General features: G+C 41.3%; 1 protein-coding gene across 4 annotated transcripts in view; it reads right to left on the bottom strand.

The window, feature by feature from the left end:
• Positions 1-16,610, bottom strand: part of LOC134225874 (transmembrane protein 164) — a 117,506-nt gene extending 100,896 nt beyond the window's left edge. Inside the window, exon 1 of one of the 4 annotated variants that reach the window (XM_062706295.1) lies at positions 16,470-16,610. The gene's annotated coding sequence lies outside the window, so the exon portion shown is untranslated. Of the gene's footprint in view, positions 1-2,968; positions 3,167-15,307; positions 15,721-16,469 lie in introns of those variants that run through there. The other 3 variants (XM_062706297.1, XM_062706296.1, XM_062706299.1) reach the window with 3 other exon arrangements.
• Positions 16,611-18,821: the final 2,211 nt, after the last annotated feature.

Raw genomic sequence — 18,821 nt, 5'->3', positions numbered from 1 at the left:
GTCAGGGACAGGGTTTTACTACTGTCCGACGTCCGACGACGGTGTATCTAGAGATGTCGCAAATTAATCGATTACTTCGATTAATCGATTATTTGTTGTGATAATCGATTAATTTTGAATCGATTACTTCCCAACGATTAATCGATTCAATAATCGACAAGAATCGAGAGTAATCGATTAGTTACTAATCGATTAATCGGGATTTTACGACAACTTTTAGATGTCGATTACTTCGATTAATCGATTCATCGTTATGATAATCGATTAATTTTGATTCGATTACTACTCAACGATGAATCGATTCAATAATCGTCAAGAATCGAGAGTAATCGATTAGTTCCTAATCGATTTATCGGGATTTTACGACATCTCTAGGTGTATCATAATTGTTTATAACTTGTATGTTCGTTGACTTACTAGTGGTCTGTTTTTGTCAAATTTGTCTGTCTTAACATAAATCCGTTTTTGGGTCTTTGGTTTCGTATCACTGTATAAGATTGATTATTGTAATTAATCAATTGAATGTTGTTACTAACGTGTCATTTAGGTAATTTTCTTTTATTTGTCCTCACTATTTCACTATCTATAATATGTACTGTTTACTGTCTGTTGCTTTGTAATATTGTGTTTCTGCGTGTCATAAGTTTTGTGTATTTTGTTCAGAAATTCAGTGTTAAACATATTTAGTGGTTCTGTATCTGTTCGTTTGTTAATACTTGTTTCTTGGTTGTGTATTATCTACCATCACCAGGAACGGTAGCATGGACTTCTTCTGCGTAGTGGGCAATTTTAGCCAACATCTTTGAGTTTCCCATTGTTCGATTGAGATTGGGTTTCCCACTGACAATTCCATTTGGTACATAAACAATTCACTTCTAACTCCTCATTTCTCACTTCTCGCTGTAAAAAATGAGTAGTGCGAAGTGAGTAGTGAGACGTCTCACTACCCACGTCGCAATACTCACTTTTCACAGTGAGAAGTGAGAAATGAGGAGTAAGAAGTGACACGTCTCACTTCTCACTCCTCATTTCTCACATCTCGCTGTAAAAACTGAGAAGCGCGAAGTGAGTAGTGAGACGTCGGCCAAATGTCCTAGTAAGAAGAGAAGTCTCAATTATCATTCCTCATTTCTCACTTCTCACTGTAAAAAGTGAGAAGAGAGAAATGAGGGATGAGAATTGAGACGTCTCTCTTCTTACTCCTAATTTCTCACTTTTCAAATGACCTATTCGGCCAAATGTCCTATTCGGCCAAATTACCTTTTCGGCCTAATGACCCTTTCGGCCAAATGACCCTTTCGGCCAAATGACCCTTTCGGCCAAATGACCCTTTCGGCCAAATTACCCTTTCGGCCAAATGACCCTTTCGGCCAAATAACCCTTTCGGCCAAACGACCCTTTCGGCCAAATGACCCTTTCGGCCAAATGACCCTTTCGACCAAATTACCCTTTCGGCCAAATGACCCTTTCGGTCAAATGACCCTTTCGACCAAATGACTTTTCGGCCACACGACCCTTTCGGAAAAATTACCCTTTTGGCCAAACGACCCTTTCGGTCAAACGACCCTTTCGGCCAAATGACTTTTGGCCTAATGGTCTGTTCGGCCTACTGGCATTCGGCCAAACGACCCCTCCCCATAATGAGTGGGTTGCAACAAGAAATTATTCTTAAAATCCTATGAAATTTATGAATTAGCTATTTTTACAGATGTTCAAGTCCTCCCGGTGGCTACAATAGTCCGTGTGTATCACAACACCATTTCCGTAATCAGGGTTTGACAATAAATGGTTCCAAATTGCCTTTCTCGCACAACAGAGTTTTATCGATAGACTATCATTCCATTTCAAACAATTGAATCTAGAAAGTTACTATCACCGCCAGGTGGATTATTCTTATTTTATCTCCTGAGAGATTTTAATAACCAGCTTCAAAGCCCAAGTAGACAAATTGTCCATAGTGTCATGGAATTTTCAAGTAATTTCCCATCAAACATTCAATGTCTATAAAGGTACATATTATGATCACTAAATGTGCTATAGATAGCGGATGCTAAACCTATTCAGGAAATTATAATTACATTTTCAAAAATACACCTATCACGTGTAGCGACTGAAAATAGATCCCTTGAATACCAACTAAAAGTAAATTACAAAACCATAAAGCCCTACAAAATGAATCCTTCATGCATGGCGTTGTCTACCCGACATGGCGCGCAGCGCACTTCTACAATGTTGCCACGGCATCATTACCCCTCCCCATCCGTCAGAATAATCAACGTCATCGTCGCGCCAGTCGCCGGTGCATCAGCAGATGATGACGCGGACGAATCAAAACAGCTGCACTTGCCATTTGGGTACGACTTTTATAATTTCATTACTCATCAGCGATGTAACGAGAACGAACAGATTTTATGACGAAGCATTCATACTTCGTCTGTTGTTGATGTCGTACCGCGTTTTCCCAGATTTTTTTCTTTCACGTGAGGAAACTAAACTCGATTTAGGTGATTGAAATTGTGAGTGTTGTGACTGTGACTAAATGACATGGCTATACATTTAGATTGAACTCAGCAAAGCTGAAAGAAATATAAGAATCTTGATTTTCAAATCCAAGTAATATAATATCAGATATTGTTTCTTGTTGCCGAAAGGCGTTAGAGAATTATTACATTTTTTTATGTCCGGGTTTTTATAATTAAGAAAAAATACAGATACCGAAGAACCATTACGCTTGCTGTTAAAATCCAAATTATAGACGTATTCAAATGAGCCACGGAATCACTTTTTGTTCCGTTTGACTGAATCAAAGCCCTTGAAGCCCACTGCCAAATGTATCTTAATTCGGATCCACGATAACGCGTGACGGTTTGCTTCGCTCGTAGTGCTTCCCCATATTGTTCTTATACATATTTTATTTCACAGTATTTACCTACTTTTTGTAGCCTTGGGAGCAATTCCTCCAACATACCTTAATGTGGCAATTTTTCCCCTGTCAAGCACAATCAGGTTCCAGATTAGGAAACTTTTGCAGTTCCTACACTGTTTCCCTCTTTTCGGCAACGAACAAAATACCGTACGAACTTCTTTCCGGTACCGATATCAAATCTCAAACACAGCAGCGAGGAAAAAAAACTTTTATTTCGTTTTGCTTCGAATCCGGCAAATCAGTAGCACGACAAAATCACTTTATTAGCCGTTGAACTCTTTCGAGCTGAACTTGGTCATTTTTCTCTTCGCTTCTTTCCACGTGACCGACTTCGATGAAAAAGCGCCAACTTGTGTCGTGTTAACGTCGTCCGTTTCCACTCGAAACGGGCAATCGACTCCCACTAACTTCGCTTTGATTTTCCCAAGTTTTCCATCACGGAAAATTGTGTTACCAACAACCCGCACTGGCACTGTTCTGGCGAATGAATTCGGCTTTACGGTGTAACGCAATTAGGATTATTACTGCGGTAGATCGCATAGGAACTTTTGTCCCTCCACACATTTACACTATATTAACTAACGCAACATTGGATACTGATTTCCTCAAGGTTTTCACAAACTGACGCTAATGCTCCGTAGCGACGACGCGCCGGCAACTCTTCGCTATCACGCAGTTTTGTTGGAGTTGGATGTACACTGAGCATTCGTAGCAAACGGACTACGTACATATCAACGCTAACGTTATATAGTAATTATAGCTGTTTAGAGCGAATCAAAGATGAGAAAAAAGTAGAGCCAAATAATCGTCGTCTAGGACGTTGAGAAAAGTCGTGCTAGTTTGGGGACAGCATAAATACTACTCGGATACATGAAACCGAATGGTTACATGCTATCGCAGCATTTTATCAAGCAAAACTATCTAAAGCGGTGCCAAAGATAAAACTATGAGGTTGTTCGTTATCAGAACGGCGATCTACAGTGAACCTTAGAAAGGTGCGATTTCACTATAACGTTGATTGAACTTGGTAATGGAAAGCAGGCATAGGGAAGGTTGGATATTTCTATTTAAGTATTAATTGAATTTCAAATAAAGAATTTTGAAGTTCATAACAGATACCTTGAAACGAATATAAAGGCCTCGATTTGTATATTTGAAAATCAGTAATTTGAAAAGGTGGCAAAATTGTACACCCGCTTGAAACGTGAAGCAACAAAAGTTTGACTGGTAGTGAATGCATCGAAGAGAAACTCCATACTAATGGGCGGAACCGATCGCGAGAGGTCCTGCCTGGCAGACATTGTTACGATAGACGGAAACCTCCAGAAGAAATTACGATTGAAACAGATTCATACCCGCTCCAAATGAGTCATGTACGCTCAAAAGACCGGTAGTCCTCTACGGACATGAAACTCATGCCCATGCCCATGCTCGAAGAGGACTTGCAAGCACTCAGAGTATTTGAGAGCCGGGTGCTTAGGCCCATCTTTGGCGGTGTGCAAGAAGACGGTATGTGGCTGCGAAGTATGGATCATGAGCTCGCCTAGCTCTACGGCGAACCCAGTATGCAGAAGGTAGCTCAAGCCGGAAGGGTACGATGGGCAGCTATTTTCAAAATACTACTATGGCTATATAACTAGGGCAGTATGCGAATCAAACTTTGGTATTTGGCATGACAAATGGAGTTATGACATCCAGATATGAACTTTGGGATATTGGCCACTCGGAAGGTAGTTCCACAGTCTTTGGGAGAGCCTCTGGAGGCTCAAAATCGGCCATTTACGAAATATCACAAGTTATGGCAACATGGATATCAAACTTTAGTATTTGGCAAGACAGCTGGAATTATGACATCTGGATATGATTCTAGGGATATTTTCTACCTAAAGGCGGTTCCGAGTCCCTTGGCGGGCCTTGGAGAGATCCATTATTATTGGTTATTTCCAACATATTACAAACTATGGCGAAATTTTCAAAATATCGCAAACTATGGTAATATAGGTATTAAACTTTATCATTTTGTATGAAACGAAGAATTTTGACATCCGATATTGATGCCTCCCGATGCTCTCCCAAAGACCTCGGAGATGACCGAAGGGTGACCAATATTCCCAGAAACAGATCCCAGAAGTTTGGTACCCTTATTGCTAATCTCTTCTTCTTCTTCTTCTTCTTCTTCATTGGCATTGCATCCCCCACTGGGACATTGCCGCCTCGCAACTTAATGTTCATTTAGCACTTCCACATCTATTAACTGCGAGGTTTCTAAGCCAACTATTTCTGCATTTGGTCATCATGATGAAGGTACGGCACCGGGAATCGATCCCAGCCACCCTCAGCATGATCTTGCTTTGTAGCAGCGCATCTTATCGCACGGCTAAGGAGGGGGGGATTAGAGTGATTCAAATTTTGACTTTTTTGCACCCCGATGCTTAATTTATTTCATTTGGAAATGGAAACAAGAAAATTGAACAAGGAAATAGATCGTCTTTGTTGCGAAACGATTTGATGCTTGTCAGAAAAGTTATGAGGGAAAAATTCTGAACCGTGGGACATTTAATTTAACATGTAAAAGAGTAACATCAATATCAATGATGAGCATTTTTGTTTACTTCATAACTTTTCTTCCAAACGACAAATCGCTTCGTAACAACAACTGGCTTTTAGTATAGGAAGTATTTTATGTAATCAACGTGTAGATTATTTTAAAATAGTCCAGACGCCACCTCAAGGAACGATCTCTCACATAAGGGTTAATTTTCACAGTAATTTCCATACAAGCTTCAAACTGCGCGTGCTCACCTAAGTAACATCCAAATTAGCTCAAAATTTAGGAGGATTATTAAAATGGCAAATGCTATCGTTTAAGCATCGGGGAGCAAACAAGTTAAAATTTGAATAACTCTAACCTTTATATTGCTAATATTTGCGAAAATATTGAACTGGTCCTTTTGGGACCGACTCCCAACGCGTAAACACGAAGAAACCTGCAGTTGGTCTTTTCTGGAACAGGTGTCACCATGATTTTTTTTGTTGTGATATAATCCTTATGTATGCACATGTGAATAGAGACGAGAAAAGCGACATTTTGTTGGACTTATATCTTTAATGTTCTAAAAACTCAAATATGTGAATATGTACGTTATGTGGAAGATTTTGATTTGAAAAATGTATTGGAGGTAACCAAAAAATGAAAACAACCATCTAAGACGAGTTTAGTACTCTCCATTTAATTCCACTACGTTTTGTTATCTTTGCAGATACGTATTTCGACCTCAACTGTGAGGTCGTCTTCAGTGTCTTGTACTTGACTCGACTTGAAGAAAACAATCGCAGCTTACACTATTTATACTACGCTAGGTACCTAATCTAATCTTATATGCCTACTTTATTTACCTATACAACTAATTACCTTAGCTTAGCTTAGCTATATTGACTGTACACATCGTAGTTGCTAGTCGGGATTGGTCAACAAATATGCACAGCTCACAAATTGAATAGCCTTCTTGGGATAAGAAAACTATTCTCACCAGGGATGGGAAAAATCAAATTTATAAAAAATCGAGGGTGATCAACACTCACCCGCGATCTTATTTTTAAATTATCAAGTGATAAAAACTCGCAGGCGATTGAGAATCGTTTGAAAATCGCATCTTGATTTGAGCCATTTACCGTTACATTTTGAACTCTTTTTCCTTACTACCTTGAAACCATAACGCCAAAAAGAAGATATAACGGGACTATTGACAATTAGCTGATATTAGTAAAAGTTAATGCATAAATGAAAATTCTGTGTTTATTATCGTTTGAGTACAACATTTGAGAAGTTGTCGCCGGCGACAACTCGCCTACTGTTTTCGCGTGAAAAGTTTTCACATGAAAATTGCAATCATTATCGTCTGAAAATGATTCAGCACAACACTGATTCTCACTGTACATGCTTTGAAGTTTCATTAACACAAGTTCTCTAACGAAGTCGGCCACGTCCTCATAGCCCTCAGTTTAGGATTAGAGAAGGAAAATTAGTTCGACACTCATTACTACAAAAGACTGAGGAATCCTTTGCATCTCCGTGAGCGTCCCGGGAAAGGGATAGTTGATTAGCTGAGAAGGAAATTCATGGGAAATCATTTTAGTAAGCGACTGAATATTTATTGTAAATAAAGTTATTTTCAAGACGCGAGATGAAAACCGTGTTTAAATCAATCCAACGCAGAATCAATATGCTTCGTTTAAAAAGCTTCTACAACACGACCGATCCTGCACTATGAAATTGTCTGCTCTTCGATGCAAAAATTAGTTTTTCACTTTGTGTTCTCCTGGACAAGCTGGTGTGCCCAACACCAACACGATCGAAGTGTTTGATGCAGATTTTTTTCCTTTTTTCCCGTTTTGCCTAGTACCATTCTTTTTTCTCGATTCAGATAGCGAGTAAAAGCGTTTAAGAGTAGGCTTATTAGCCAGTGCAAGCCCAATAGCCAATCCAGTGGATTGCCACCTAGGAGGAAATTTCCTAACATGGAGTGGATGGGCGTGGCCAGCAATGGTAGCTTTCATGCTTTATAATTATGGATCTCCAATTGGATAGCCATCTAATTCCAAAAGGCTCTCCATAAGAAATTTGGGTGTAAAAGTTGAAGAATCTACAATATGGCAGCTATCGGTATATAATCGGGCACGTGCAGCAGGGACTATGTCCAAGGGTTTGACGATCCCTCCCCAGGCCATCTGCGAGTTGTGGTGCCTGCCTAGGATGTGGTGGGGTTCAATAGTGGGCCCTGTTAAACTTCTATAAAAAGCTGCATGTATCCGAAAGTAGGCTCCGCCAAAGCGACGGTGTGCCGCTGAAAGCACACAAGCTCAAGTCCTGGTGTTAGGTGGGACGCTAAACAGCGCTGACACGACGGCCCTTCGACGAGACAGTAGGTTTGCGCAGGCCCACTATGCCGCCTTTAGAAAAAAAAAACATTACGGACGACATAGAAGATAATACGACTCGATACAATCTGCAACGACTTAGGCGACGAATGAAGGATCACGATTGGAAGCTTGGAACATGGAACTGCAAGTCGGCTTCGCAGGTTGCGACAGGATAATCTACGATGAATTACATCCCCGCAACTTCGACGTCGTAGCTCTGCAGGAAATCTGCTGGACAGGATAGAAAGTGTGGAAAAGCGGGCATCGAGCAAGCTGAGGATAAAAGGCCGATTCTTCAACTGTAGCATCATCAACGTGCACAGCTCACACGAAGGGAGACCCGACGACGAGAAAGAAGCGTTCTATGCACAGCTGGAGCAGACATACGATGGATGCCTACTGCGGGACGTCAAAATCGTCATCGGTGACATGAATGCTCAGGTAGGAAGGGAGGAAAATGTATAGACCGGTCATCGGACCGGATAGTCTGCATACTGCATCGAATGACAACGGCAAACGAAGCATAAACTGTGCAGCCTCCCGCGGAATGGTAGTTCGAAGCACTTTCTTCCCCCGCAAGTATACCCACAAGGCCACATGGAAATCACCTAATCATGTAACGGAAAACCAAATCGACCACGTTTTAATCGACGGCAAATTCTTCTCCGACATCACGAACTTACGCACTACCGCAGTGCGAATATTAAATCCGACCACTACTTCATTGTGGAGTCGTCCGCCGCGGCTAAACATTGGGCGGCTACAAGACGGTAGACTAGCCCAAGACTACGCGCAGCAGCTGGAATGATATGATATGTGCAAGGACATAAACGGGAACCTTCTTACGAACGAGCGTGTGGTGATCCAAAGGTGGCGGCAGCACTACGAAGAACACCTGAATGGCGATGTGGCAGACGAAGATGGCGGTATGATGATGGACCTGGGGGAACGCGCGCAGGACATAATTTTACCGGCTCCGGATCTCCAGGAAATCCAGAAGGATATTGGCCGGTTGAAGAACAAAAGAGACCCTGGGGTTGACCAACTACCAGGAGAGCTATTTATACACGGTGGTGAGGCACTGGCTAGAGCGCTGCACTAGGTCATCACCATCACTTGGTTTGGGAGGAGTAAGTTTTGCCGCAGGAGTGGATGGAAGGTGTCGTGTGTCCCATCTACAAAAAGGGATTGTAATAACTACCGCGCAATCACGTTGCTGAACGCCGCCTACAAGGTACTCTCCCAAATTTTATGTCGTCGACTAGTACCAATTGCAAGGGAGTTCGTGGGGCAGTACCAGGCGGGTTTTATGGGCGAACGCTCTACCACGGACCAGGTGTTCGCCATTCGCCAAGTACTACAGAAATGCCGCGAATACAACGTGCCCACACATCAACTATTCATCGACTTCAAAGCCGCATATGATATAATCGATCGGGACCAGTTATGGCAGCTAAAGCACGAACACGGTTTTGCGGAAAAACTGACATGGTTGAACAAAGCGACGATGGATCGGGTGATGTGCGTAGTTCGAGTTTCAGGGGCATTATCGAGTCCCTTTGAAACGCGCAGAGGGTTATGGCAAGGTGATGGTCTTTCGTGTCTACTATTCAACATCGCTTTGGAAGGGGTAATACGAAGAGCAGGGATTAACACGAGTGGTACAATTTTCAATAAGTCCGTCCAGCTATTTGGCTTCGCCGACGACATAGATATTATGACACGTTACTTTGAGAAGATGGAGGAAGCCTACATCAGACTGAAGAAGGAAGCTAAGCGGATCGGACTAGTCATCAACACGTCGAAGACGAAGTACATGAGAGGAAGGGGTTCAAGAGAAGACAATGTGAGCCACCCACCGCGAGTTTGCATCGGTGGTGACGAAATCGAGGTGGTAGAAGAATTTGTGTACTTGGGCTCACTGGTGACTGCCGTAAATGATACTAGCAGAGAAAATCGGAGACGCATAGTGGCTGGAAATCGTACATACTTTGGACTCCGCAAGACGCTCCGATCGAATAGAGTAATCTACAAAATGCTCATTAGACCGGTAGTCCTCTATGGACACGAGACCTGGACGATGCACGTGGAGGACCAACGCGCACTTGGAGTTTTCGAAAGGAAAGTGCTGCGTACCATCTATGGTGGGGTGCAGATGGCGGACGGTACGTGGATGAGCTGCTGGGAGAACCATCCATCGTTCACACCGCGAAAATCGGACGACTGCGGTGGGCCGAGCACGTAGCCAGAATGTCGGACAATAACCCGGTGAAAATGGTTCTCGACAACGATCTGACGGGCACAAGAAGGCGAGGTGCGCAGCGGGCAAGGTGGATCGATCAGGTGGAAGATGATTTGCGGACCCTCCGTAGACTGCGTGGTTGGCGACGTGTAGCCATGGACCGAGCCGAATGGAGAAAACTCTTATATACCGCACAGGCCACTTCGGCCTTAGTCTGAATAAATAATAATAATATTTTCAAATAAAAATAGGGCCATATTCTTTCACAACTTGTGCGCATTTTCGAACGAGAATAGACCGTCGCTGCTCAAACTTCATTGCAAATCATAGCTGTGTTGGTAAATTCTTTGAAGGCTGATTTTGATGAGCAGACCTGCCATTTTTATTTCGCACTAGGCGAATCTGTCCGATCTTTTAATTGATTGCAGCGTCACACTCTAGATCGATTTCATTTCGAGCCCAACCATTCGTAAGTTATGATGCCTCGAAGGAAAAGCAAACTCATTCTTATATAGAGAGATAGTCCATCCATGACGGTAGTTACAAATTGTTCATCATAAACGTTTTTTTTACGATATTGAAACTACTACTATTCATGAAAATAACAAAGAATATAAGATGACACAAATCTGCCACCGGTATTTCCATATTTGAGATTTTACCTTTGGGAATCCTTCAAAAATTTATTCGAAAAACATGAAATCTTCCAGAATCTTCCTCCGGAAAAATCTTAAGAAGTACTAGGAATTTCTTCAAAAAATTACCCTGGAACTCATTTTTAAATATCTTCAGGAATTTCTGCAGAAATATCCCAAGAAATTCCTTCAAAAAATTCATGCAGAAGTTCCTTCAGCAAATCTTTGATAGGCAAATGAGTGATTATTTAGGAATTTTACTGGATGGGGCTCCCGCAGTTCCTTACGTAGTTTCTACATGAATCGGAAGTTCTCCGATATTTATCTGTTGCTCCCCAAAATTCCTAAGGGAGCTACTCCAGAAATTCTTTAAAAAAACTGTGAGAGTTTATCTAAAAAATTTTCTATAAAAAGAATTTTTTTTCCAATAGGCTTCTTCTGTAATTGTCCCAAGAACCGTTATAAAATTCCTTCAAGAATTCTTTCAAGGCTTCCTTTAAGAATTCCTTTTCCAGGAATACATTCGGTAACTCCTTCATAAATTCCTCTGGGAATACATTCAGCAGTATTTTTTTTGGAATTCTTCATGGACCTCTATCATAAGATAATCTGAAAGTTGGAAAGCTTCTCCATGGAGCCCTTTAAGAACTTGTGAAGGTGTACTTCCTCAGGAAAATTTATTTAGAAACCCTCCAGATATTTCTTTGGACTTTTTTTCTCCAAAAATTTCTGCGGTAGTTCTTTCGGATTTTTTTTTTGATATACCCCCGGAAATTCATTCAACAATTGCTTAGGGAATTCTTCTGGAAATACTATCGGGAACTCCTCCATAAATTCCTTCGGAAATGCTTCCGAAAATTATTTCGGGAGTTCTTTTGTTTATTTCATCGAGAACTCCTCTGAAAATTCCCACGAAAATATCTTCGGAAATTTTTACGAGAATTTCCCCGAAAATTCTTCGGGATATCCTCTGGGAATTTCTTCTTCAGGATCTCCTTCACGTATTCCTTTGCGTGTTCTTTCGGAAATTCCTTTAGGAAATCTTCTGGAAATGTCACCGTGAACCCTTGCTCGAACTTCTCCTGTAATTTCTTCAGGAGTTCCTACAGGAATGCCTATCGGAATTCCTTTGAGAATTCCTCCCACATTTCTCTGGAAATTCCTTCCAATATTTCTCCTGTAATTCCTTCTGGAACTCTTCTTTGATAATTCTTCCGGAAATTTCTCAAGGTAATTATTCAGGGGAACCTTCAAGGATTACTTCGTAACTGTAACAAGGGATTATTTTAAAAATATTTCCTAGAAGTCCTTCGAAAAGTCCTTCAGGATATTTTACGATAATTTGTTCGAAAAAACTTCGGAAGTTTCAACGGAAAATTACCCGGGAATTCCCTCGGGAAGCCGAAATTGTCTCCGGGATATCCTCCGAGAATTCCCATTCGTCATTAAATCATTCGGTAATTCCTGCGGGAAATCTTACGATAATTCCTTTGGTAGTTCTTCGGTAATTCCTACGGATTTTTTTCGGTTATTCCTCCGGTAAATCCTTATCTCCACATTCAAACATATAGTTGCTTACAAGGCAAATAAAGGGTATTTGTGTAAAATTCACTTCGTAGGAAACGATCAAAGCAAAATAAAGGTGCGGCCCGCGGGAGTGAGAAACAAATTAAGAAAAAAACGCCCAAAATGTTGAGCATCACTGAAAACATTCAAGTTCAGCAGTGATTATTTATAGACGACTCATTGAAATTTCCCGTGTTTCTTACGTTGGCTTGTGACTACCATTCTAATAAATAATCCAAATGGACTTGGTGGTTAGCGTAAGGGTGCACTGTGACGATGCTTGAACCAAGTCTAGGTTCGAATCCAAGCCAACCCTAAATACATTTTTTCGTTCAAAGAATAACTTCGATCTTGGAACTTGATGCAATTCAATGGAAATTTACTACGTGATAAAAGATACTAATACACGGGCAGATACTCTTTTCAAATACTCCAAAGCAATATTCAACAGGGTACTGCGGTCCAGTCTTATATAATTCGTGTAAAGTTCTTATACAATACCTGCATATAATGCAGAACTGTATTAACATCTGACATCCTCTGGTTGGCCGCAGGAACTCTTTTGGTAATTCTTCCGAGAAATCCTTTGGTAATTTTTCCGGGAAATCTTCTGGTAATTCCTTCGGGATTTCCTCCGTGAATTCCTACAAAAATACTTCAGATATTAAATCGGTAATTCTTGCCGCAGAAATACTGCGAAAACAGAACCCGAGAGCAATCGGCGTCCAGCTTACTGATGGAACGATAGACTAAGTGCGCTACGCGCTGCTTCTCTCAAACCTCGGAAGTAAGCGATTAGAGCAAGGACGGCACCATACAGAGCAGAACGCAAGGTGGCGTACCGGGAAGGAAGGACCGCATTGAAACGAGCTATCCAACTTAGGAAGTCTGACTGCTACAAGGAGCTGTGCCGAGAAGCAGACGCCAACACTATCTGGAAGGACGCGTAAGTTGAAGGCGATAGTGAAGGATCTCTAATCGAAACCGATCCGACCATGTGGCCGCCAAAACCGTACGCGAAGAAGGAAAAGCAAACTCTGTAGATCGACAAGTGACCAAAAGCGAGCTTGCAGAATCGGATAAACTGCTGGAAGCGAAGAAAGTCTTCGGTCCGGATGGAATACCAAACGTGGCTCTAAAAGCTACGATCCTGGCAGTTGGACACGATCGAGAAGCTCCTAGAGAGGATTGTCCTCCATAGGCTGATAAATTATACAGAGGGGGAGCGCGGACTATTGAAGATGCATTCCCCAACTATCTGTGTCATATCCTGAAAAGTTATTTTCAGGGCGGAGTTGTAATGTACGGCACGAACGAAAGGGCATAAATCGATGCGCGTTATAGTGGGTGTTCCCCAGGGCTTTATACTTGGTCCAACTCTTCGGAATGGGATGTATGACGGAGTCCTGACTTTGTTGATGAACGCAGTTAAGCTGCAGATAGCGGAGACGGGAAAAGCTGAAAAGTGTGTTCCAGTTGATGGCCATTCGAGCTGTAAGCACGTACAGAATAATATCGTCGGAAGCAGTATGTGTTATTGTTGGAATGTTACTCATCTGCATCGCCTTGGAGGAAGATATCGAGTGTTATCAGCGAAGGGAAACTAGAAACGTAAGAAAGAAAGACTCCGTTCGATGGTGAGATGACAACGGGAGCGGAACAGTACAGAAAAAGGAAGGTGGATCCACCGGCTCATTTAAAAAAAAATGGCGAGGCTAACATTCACTTGACGCAATTTCTGTCAGGTCACGGATGCTTAATGAAATATCTGCACCAGACGCCCCCTTCCACGGGAATCGCTGGACCGACCGTGGCAGCCGGCTGATTGGCTTCGGTTTCGAGAGAAACTCCTTCGCCGGGGAGTTCTCTGTTGGCTAGATCTGCCCCGTTAGGGATTAGATCGAGTAGATTGCAAATAAATAGTTGATTTAAGTGGTCAAGACACCAGCCATTTCCTAGCTTTTACATACAAGAAGAGCAAAACCAGCCACTTTGCTGGATGCGCGGAAAACAATTACTGCCCTATTCTGTAGCTGTTGCGTCCAATCGCCTGACATTTACAACAAAGGACATTGTTGTCATTGGCAAAGGTGCAGTTTTATATACGTTACATATTAACCTTCCGGGACTCAAGCTGTTGCAAAAATGACAACACCTTCGAAAAAAGCACGCTTGTCGTTCACAAGAGCGGCGGGACCGTGTGAGTGATCCAGGATCATGCGAGTCCCGGAAGGTTATTATGGGCAGTGTGTGGAGGCGCATGGTGATTCATATGTTAGAGTCACTACTCGCTAGGGCTAGTAGATTTGTTAGACGTTTCATACCTTTCAATACTATTTTCGACCTACTTAATTTAAGATCCAGTGTTTCATCTATCTCAAACAGCATGAATAAAACGAAATACCGAAAAGGCGTTTCGACCCCGGGGAGCATAGAATATTGGTGAACAATGCTGAGCAAGCCAACAGCGTTCGCGTGGGGGTACAGTTTGGCTTAGGCACTGGATAAATGGAATGAGGAGAGCACCGATGTTCGATTTCTGCTCTAGTGACACATTTGGAATTTATCTTTCCGAATCACTTATCAGAGTAATGTAAACAGGCATGAATGTTTTTGTCATTCTTGTGGTATGTTTTATCCCTTAATACAAGTTATACGTACTGTAAATGCGACAGGGTGAAACGTTTAACCCAGCTGTCAATATGAATATGTATGAACAACGATATGTTATGCCTCTTGTTAATTATATTGTCAGCATCACCGATTGCTTTAAACTTATTGATGATACTAGGGTCTATTGGTTACTAACTAGATTTTCATTTGTGTATCGTTTCTGAACAACTGAAAATGTGAAAGAGCATCATAATAAATTTATATAAAATAAAAGAAATATTTTAACAAGATATACCCACTAATAGATGGGAAATCTACGTAATCTCTAGTTTACCCAGCTTATTTAGAGAATTATTTTACGAATAAATGAAATATGATAAAACTGTTTACTTTATCTCCACTGACCTTGATGATCCAAATAATTACAATAGTAATCCACTATCACAACAAAACATTCTACAGACAACAACTACACACATTTGGTAGACTTAAACTGCATCCATTATTGTTACCGTTCCGTCATGAATCAATCACGTCGCACAAACACCATCGATAGTGCACCATTGATTTGCTGCAAAAACACGAATGTTGCAACGACGACACTATTTACAACTGCATCGACGAAGAGGACACGTGTGTCACGAGGTGCCACCAATTTTCTGTTATGATTTTCTCGACAGTTACACTCACAAAACCGACTGACACCACCAAAGGAAATGTTCTTGGGAGAGCTGGCTCACGTTCTCACGATTCTCTCGTGTTTATCCAACTCGCGGAAAACTCACGGAGAGTCGGCACCCAAGGACGACGTCAGCCGACGACGGTGTCCGCACAGTGGCTAGTAGCTGGATGTAAGCATCACAAGCAATGTTGTCGTTGTTTTATTGTTTGTCACGGTAGTATCGGGATCCCATGTGAGTCTGGGACTTCTATCAAAATTTCGTTTTCTGAGTAATGAAACAGCCTTTATGAACAATAAATAATTTTGTTTAAAAAGAGGTTATTCGTTTTAAGAACCTTCTTTTGAAAATCAAATCAGCCTTTTTTGAAACAAGGTTGAAAAAGGCCAAATAAACAATAAATATATTCCAAGCATATTGAAATATGTTTTTGAAGTTTTGTTCCACTCTTGATGGGAGACCCGTCACCGTGGTCGTCGTCGGCCGTTTTTTGAGGCCAAGTACGAGGACTGTGCCGTGCGACTACAATGTTGCTTACCACCAACACAGCTAACACTAGGCTTCCGAGCCTGCAGCAAGACCCCACCAGCAATAATATCAACAATAGCAAATACCAGTAACAATACGTAACACTTTACCGGATCGAATATTGACTTTTGTTCACAGCAATTTGCTTTCACCAGTATTCACTGCCTGCATAAATGATGTAGGTTTTTCGTTGATGCAATTCACCTATTTCACAAAATTCACAACTGTTCGTTGAAATTTGCACAACTCGAGACATTCCACTCACTCCATTAGCAACCAAATCACAGCCACGAAAAGTTCCCCTGGAAAACGACCACCGGATATAAAACAAGTGATCCGCATAAGAATTTTCCTTTCACCTGTGTTTTCAGCCCGTGTGCACACGCCGTTCGCCGTTCTGGCAGATCCTTTGGCTTTCTCGCTAGTCGCTCCTGCTTTCCGTGAAAAACTGAGACGACAGTCAGTGGAAAAATCGACCGACACCGACTGACACCGTCGTCGACGTCGCACGGACGGTTGCGGCTCTCTTACGCACATGCAGACGTATGAATGGGAGGAAAATGTGAGAGACGATTTTCTTTAGTGTTGGGATACTGACATTTACTCACAGTGGGAAGAATTTTTATTTTATTGTGCAAAATAATGTTTTGATTAGAATTAAAAGTTTTAACCTATAACTCATGTAGTTCTAATACAGTTATTGGTAAAAATTCCACTTTTGGGCCGAGGACCTCGTACTGTTTTTCAGCGCACACGTTCACGCATCGTTAAAATACCGCAAGTGTGCATCATCGGCACGGCGACGCTTCGTTACCGTTTTTTATCCCGATGCACACTTGCGTCCTTTTAAAACTGTTTGCACGCAGCGTTTAAAAGCCGCAATGAGGGCTTCGAGCCTTAATAGGTTTTGGCATTACACCCAATATTTTTTTTACACGGTTGGTATTTTTTAATTTCCCGGGTCACCTGATTTTTCACAGCTTTTCAAATACCACCTGAATTTTCTTTGATTTTTCATGATTTTTTTCATGGGGTTAACTCATAGTATCATTAACGCTAAACGTCTTAATCGACTAAAAACCACTCGTGTAAAAAAATGAACTGGGTGTAATAAAAAGGAGCATCTACATAGAGAGGAGAATTTCAAGCCATCCATAAGATAATTAATTGGTAGTGATATTGGTTCCAAAAATATACATAAGATATTGAACTACTAAAACAAATTCTAGACAATATTAATGAGCTTGAAAGAGCTATGCCCGATAACTATTTTTCTGTTCTGTTTTTGTTTATTTATGCACAGTGAATGTAAAACTACAACATTACCAATGACAACAACATTGTCCTCTCTTGTAAGTGTTGGGACAAACTCAATTCGCAACAAACTGCAACAGAATAGGACAATGACCGCCTGACGCGCATTTAGAAAAGTAGATTTTCGATGATGGTTTTGGTTAAAAAAATACATGTTATCAATGTTTAGACACACAGAAAAAAATAATGAAAACTAATCAGCGCGTAAAAAGTACAGACGCGGAAAATTACACTATTCTGAGCATTCATGAATCGTTTCCATCAATTTCGCCCTAAATGTATGCAATTTGTATAGCATTATGCCACTTAATCGAATAAATGGTGGCATAATGCAATACGTTCAAAATTACGCCATTTTTGGCATTCCCCTTAAGTGCATTAGTTTCGTGTAAATTTCAACAACTTTTTCTATCTCTGCACAAACATAGCCAACTGTTGACATGATTTGAGTTTCACTTCTGAAATATAGGTACACATTATCACAGTTCAAAAAGTTCACAACAATTTCCTCACCATATTTGTTGCTGATAAAATGGATCGCAACATTGTTATAATAAAGAGAATACTGCAGATGAGGACAAAGACTTATCGTTATTCTCTTTATTAAGGCTTGTTTTTTTTCATTTATCAGCGACAATTACACTCCTTGTTTATGCATTAAGGCCAATAATTTCCAGCACAAAGAGCATCACATCACTTAGACCGATGACATACTGTGGCGTGTGCGTGCGCGAACGCGTCTAACTGTCAAAAAAATGCACGCCAGAGCTTCTTTTTTTTCTAATTTCATTTATTTAAAGGCTCAAGTGCCAGTAGGCATGACGGAGCCGCTTTTCTTTTGAAATAGTTTTACAATTTCATGAACTTCGTCTTAGTTCTAGTGGTTAGTTCTTGGGGAGCCGAAAAACTCGCGGCTTGGCCGAGGTTAAGGAGTACATAAGAAAAAAAAAAGAGGATGGGATAGGGCCTAGGGAGTGTTGTTTTTAAACAGCGTTGTTGTAAGGTTTTCATGGCTGATTAACGTAGCGTGGACTTTGGACGAACTGTAAAGATACAAAAATACGTATTTTCCGAGCGGAGGGGGAGGGGAGGCAAAGTAGACATTTCCGAACAGCTAACAGAGGGGTTAGACGAAGACATTGATACTTTTTAAGAACTTGTGTACAAGAATCATGTAGTCCAAGTCAAGGTTACGCAGTACGTCTCTAATGTTTTCCTTGTCTGATTTCCCTTGGGCCCGGAGGGATGAACATAAATCGGACCTGGCAATTCCATATTCGGGACATTCCCAAACAACGTGGTTGATGTCTTGATAACCTGCACCGCATCTACAGCGATTGCTGTCTGTCAGTCCTATTCGATAGGAATGCGCGTTTAGTGAATAGTGATTGGACATT

This window comes from Armigeres subalbatus, chromosome 3, assembly GCF_024139115.2.
Source record: "Armigeres subalbatus isolate Guangzhou_Male chromosome 3, GZ_Asu_2, whole genome shotgun sequence".
NCBI classification, from domain to species: domain Eukaryota; kingdom Metazoa; phylum Arthropoda; class Insecta; order Diptera; family Culicidae; genus Armigeres; species Armigeres subalbatus.
This window is presented reverse-complemented; position numbering and strand designations above follow the sequence as displayed.